Source organism: Arctopsyche grandis, chromosome 8, assembly GCF_051622035.1.
Source record: "Arctopsyche grandis isolate Sample6627 chromosome 8, ASM5162203v2, whole genome shotgun sequence".
Lineage (NCBI taxonomy): Eukaryota > Metazoa > Arthropoda > Insecta > Trichoptera > Hydropsychidae > Arctopsyche > Arctopsyche grandis.
In genome coordinates this window covers 29,348,061-29,354,037 of record NC_135362.1, presented here as the reverse complement: position 1 = coordinate 29,354,037, position 5,977 = coordinate 29,348,061, and positions in this window count along the sequence as shown.

The following is a 5,977-nucleotide window of genomic DNA, read 5'->3' as shown; positions in this document are numbered from 1 at the left end:
ATGATTTAGAAAAGGGGTACATCGTAAAAAAAAACATTTATACATTTCTACGCTCCGAAGTATGATTTGAAGGCGCTAGCGATAAGTCATGTTTTTGACTGTTCGCTTGCTGATATTCTTGTTGATCGATGAATCATGCGAGAGAAAGAGACAGCTATTTTTTCGTAAGCTATTCTTTTCATCGCTTTGGGCGCGTGGCTATTGAGTCATGCAGTTGCCTGTTGGCCTTACCTGTGTGCGTTTGCATGTCGATACTTGCCGTTATTTTTTAATAAAAAAATAGTCAAAAACATGCTATTGGACTAAAAAATTTTTATGTTGATGTATAAAATCATTACTAAGATATATACTGAACCCATTTGTATCGAGAAAAGTTGTATTTTGATTAAAAAATACTGGGGTCTTACTCGACCCCGGTTTGAGACACTCGTTCGATCTCGACGCTCCGTCCTTCAAAGGTTAACGAGAATTAAAAGTCACCATTTTGTCAGAAACTCCCATACGTAGTGCGACACACTCACAATTATTTGTATAACGAAAGCGGTTTTTCCATAAAATCGTCATTTATTTTACATTCTCGTCATTATTAAAGTTATTGAGAAATTTCTTGGGTATCTTATCTTTATTTTAAACATAAAAAGATACGAAAGAATGAGTAAATTTTATGAAATATAAGCATGTCAAGATGACATATTTTGTCGTGTCTTAGTAAAGTCTTGTATTTACTCGTATAATTGTATAATTTATCGAGTGCTTCATTGTCTACGGCTAATTATGTATGTATCTGATACAGAGAAGATGGAAGTACTAGATGTCTACATTATCCTACATATGTACATATGCATACATATCAACGGAATATGTGCAGATAGACAGATACATAAATATTGGCCGTGTAGATTGAACAATTGAATGACGGCTAGAGGTGCATTATATCAGAGGGACGCGACGATTCGTTTTGGTTTGTCGTTCCCGGAAGCGGACAGAACGCCATTTAGTCATTAAGACCAATCTTGTCTGCGCTGGAGGACCATTTCGTGGACCGGTAGTGGACAAAAGACGAACTTCTCTTCGTCCAAATAATCCTCAATTACGCTGCACTCATCCGCCTCATGGATATCGAGTGCTCTCGCCGTATGCCAAAGTGGTGTAGTACCATTTTGTACGTTCGATGGAACATTATATGTCCGAAAATAAGGAAGAGGACATCAGGAGATGATTCAAGATGGGATTTGGATGAATGAATTTTGTTTCCAAGTGAAATTTGATTTTGATTTTTAAATGCTTTTTATTATTACGAAACTATGTTCACAATACATCTTATATCTATTTTAATAGCTACTGATCTACTGATCATTTTCTATTTTACAATTTAATTTAATTTGGTTAGTAATCATAGTATTATATTATTCTAATGTTAATCTACAGCATAATAGGAAAAAGAGCTCAAAAACCTATTTACAATCCTTATAAATGTTCATAATACATCTAATACATAATATTAATTAAAGACTCTCTAAAGTCGATGACCTAAAGCAGATTGTGTTTAGGTAATCTGTGATTATACCTGAAGGGTATAGACATTTTATTGTAATCACCGAGACTCTTCACAAGTGTGTTAGTATGGTTATTAGTGATTCTGTCATAGAATCTACTGGTTAGTTTGTTAGTAATGTCTGTAACAAACGGAATATTATATATGGCATGCAGTTTTTTCAAGTTAGTATATATGGATGTATTATAAATTATTTTTATGGATTTATTTTGTATTACTTGGAGCTTGGAAAGATTAGTATTGGAGGCGTTATTCCATACAGGCGAAGCATAGATTAATAATGGTAATATGAGCGCGCGATATAATTTTATTTTATTTTGAGTTGATAAAGAACTATGGCGATTAAATATTGGATATATTGAGGATATATCCCGCATCGCCTTGCATTTCGCTGCCTCAATGTGAGGTGCCCATCTCATTCTTTTATCAAACGTTACTCCTAAATATTTTATTACTGACTGCCATTCCAGACATTCTCCAGAGGGGATTTTCAGATCTAAACTTGGCTTATGCTTTCTAACACTAAAGAATATGGCGTCTGTTTTGGTTTGATTAATTTGAATTTTCCACTTAGTGAAGTGTTCAGTCATCTAAGTGAAATAAGTTGAATCAAGTGTATTGAACCATGCACATTTCTAATTTGGGTGCCATGACAGGTTTCCGGAAGGCGAAACCTATTGTCAGATTGCTTATACATAAGTACAAACAAATCTAAACAATACAATATAATTATTATGTGATTAGCATAATATGCTAGGTGTTAGCATATTAAGCTCTCGAGCAGCGTGGTCACAGTCCCTTTGCTGGCCAGATCTTAGTTTTTGACTCCAGATCGATCGTTTCTTATCAGAGTTTACCAATTTTTCTGATTTTTATTGAAATGGTTTCATATCTCTCCTGCTAATCTCAAGTTATTCAGCGTCTTGAGGTTCGCAAATTTGATTACAGAAATGCTGGAAAAATGTCTTCATATATATTTGTATGAATTCGCTTTTGTACAAATGCTTGTGTATATTGATTGTGTTGTATCTGCAAAGTACACTCGTCGCTTTGAGCGATCAGTAAAGGCAATTGTATATTTTCGACGAAATAAACAAACAATGTGAAAATGGGCTTGCATGTAAAAACAAATAAAAATATTAGAGATAATGAGAACCTATAGAGCAAATTTTATAAAATATAGAGTGAATTATAGGCGTTTAAACAATTAAAATCTGAAATGGCCATATCAAGGCGAAAATGTTGAAGATAGATTATGGTAGCTTGCCGTACCGTCATAGACGTCACCGTATCCGAGATTCTGGATATTTGATACGCATTGTATACGATATTTTATCTCCAACGTAATGGCAGACGATACATTAACGTATATTGATGACCAAAATGAGCAATATGGCAAAGTATGAAAACGATCGGATAAGAGATAAGAGATATAAAAAATAACCACTAACACGAAAACCATGTTAACTTAATAAGAGGTAAGTGAAAATAATATAATACAATAAAATAGAGTCATCTATGTATGGACAAACTGGTACAATCAAGAAATTCGATATACAGTGAATTTGTTAGAATATATTTTACAGCTTATGTAGGTAGCATACTTATAAAAATAAATAAAAAATTAGAGAAACTAACGGGCGGAGTGGATGGAGATTTATTGGACCATGTCATATTCTACAAACTTGCTGACAGATTTCCTGCACACCCGGTCGACTCCTTACGGCTCCTTACAGTTGTGTTCCCTCAAGTTTCTAGCTCTATTTGTTTGTGCCTTGAAGACATGTGATATGAGTGAATAAAGTAAAGGAAAATATTTGAAAGTGTATGCGAAAAATCTTTATTTGTTTTGTTTTGCTGTCTCATCATCTACAGCCACTCACCATCCACTGCTGGACGAAGGCCTCTCCAACACGCTTCTACTCGTCTCTGTTTAGCGCAACTCTCACCCGTCTCACCCCACATTTTTTTCTAATTAAATCTACCCATCTTCCCTACGGTCTGCCCTTTAACCCGTTTGCATTCTCTCGGGTATCATTCGAGCACTTCTTTTGTCCACCTATCGTCCATTCTTCTAGCTAGGTGGCCATTTCAATCTCTTTACTCTATCCACTATGTCCACTACCCATGTCATACTTATCACCCACGTATTCCACTTCCTGTCTGTCCTCGTTATGTCGAGCATACAGAGTTCTACACTTATTTGAGTGCATTGGACTTTGTGTAGCATTTTGGCGTTCAATGTCCAAGTTTGTTACTACGTACATAGATAAAGTAATAATGATACTTACATACTGCCAGCAGTATGGCTTAATGGTAGGGTGTATGTTTAGGACTAAGTGATCAGTGGGTTCGATACACCATACTGCTGGTTAGATTTTGGGGTATTTGTGACTCCAAATCGATCGTTTCTTATCAGAGTTTGCCAATTTTATCTGATCATTTTAGAAACGGCTCCTCAAAATTGGCAAAAAATCATCTTTACTGTTGTCACATATCTTCTGTATTTATTGTATGTGCAATTTAAATCCATACATGTCTTAATGGATTAATTCTGTAATTAATTGTTATTTCGTGTTCTTCAGCTTCTGGAAATACAGTGATTTATGTAATAATAAAATGCTGCATTGCTTGTAATTAATTACCCAGTATGGCGCATTGGGGTCTTCCTGTCAAGCCTTCCTGGTAAAAATAAAAAAAAAATACTATGATAGTAATAAATATAATGGTAGATATTTATTATACTATATGTCTAATTTGAAGACATTTGATTGATTCAAGCAAACATTTTCGATTTCGATTAACATAAAATTGTCGCCTGGGCGGAACCGAGCAATTAAAGTCCGTAAAAAATAGCTCATTATGTAAACATTCGGCGATCTGTATGTATGTACATATATCTGATCAAAATATAATAATTGTACATTTTCATACAATTGCATTATTGACGTAAATCGTATGTGATTACAAATATTGATCTCACTATCTGTTTTGCAAATAGCGGTACTTCCGGATTCGAAAATGATTGATCAATTTAAAAAAAATAACTCAAATTGAATGTGAATTGTAATTTCTTCATCATCCCTCCCTTCCTTTCTTCCATAAATTATAGAAACGACTCAATACAATGGTACATATTATGATTCGACAGTTAGTATACGTGAAAGTCGCCATAATTGCAACCACCATATGCTTACATTGTTTCTCAACATGGAAATAGAAGTCACATCCTCCAGATATTGGAACTCGTACTACCGGCTCGCCCTCTATATGGACCATTAGCATACAATGAGGAGAAAATCTGATTTCCTAATTGTGTCCTCGAGCCCAGGTGACTTCACGGTATATGTATGTATGCAAAATTGTATGACTAAAAAAACTCTAACCTACACAATTTGCATGCGCAAGGATACATTATAAATTAGCATAAACGTATTTTCAAAAATTGATTCAAAACAAAAATATCATACAGGATACAAGTCTATTACATAACATCTATCTATCATATAAAAGCAGCGTGGACTAGTGCAGAGTGTTGACGGTTCGATTCCCACTAGTAACTGCTGGCCTGACTTTGGTTTCTGACTCCAGGTCGATCGTTTCTTATCATTAACTCTTTTAAACGAAAACAAAAAATAGTGTAGCCAGATCACTATCCCAATAAACATGTTTTAATAGAAAAAACTCAATATAAAATAGTATTAACAGTGGGATAAAATCCCAAGTGAAAATTCGTCCTTTTGACTTTTGATTTGAACTGGACGACTACTTAGAGAGATTTGAAAGCTGAAAAGTACTACAAATGAATGATAAAATACCTGACTATAGATTTCAATATTCATTTTGAACAGGAAATTGACAAATTTTGAGACATCGACCGAACAACACCAAGATATAGAAAAATCGCACGATTTAAAAAACATATATCTCCGAATCTCGAGCCAATCAATATTTTTTATTGCCAGATTCGTGTTTACTGGGCATAGATCTATAATAAAAGTCATATCTCGTCTTTGAACAAAAAAAAAGTCATCATTTGTCGAACAGTGTTATTTATGTACGTGGAAGACATCATCATTTTGATTGGTTGAGTAGAATTTTGATCTTCACACTTTCATTTGGGCCTTGCAGGGATGTTTTTTATTAGCGGCTGGTTCTTATATATTAGATCTAAGGGTAAAAAAATGATTTATTATCTCATGGCACTCAATTTAAGACCATAGATTTGTTTGAAAGATTATTTTTCTTTTAATACCGAGAAAGCCGGGTGAGTGTGTTTAACCATTATGAAGCTTTCAATATACATATGTATGTATGTAGAACCTGATATTGTGTTTCGGAATGGATCAACATAAAAGAACCAAAATCGAGCTTTGTTCTTTAGATTGAGGATTAAACACTTGATTTTGATTGGCATACATT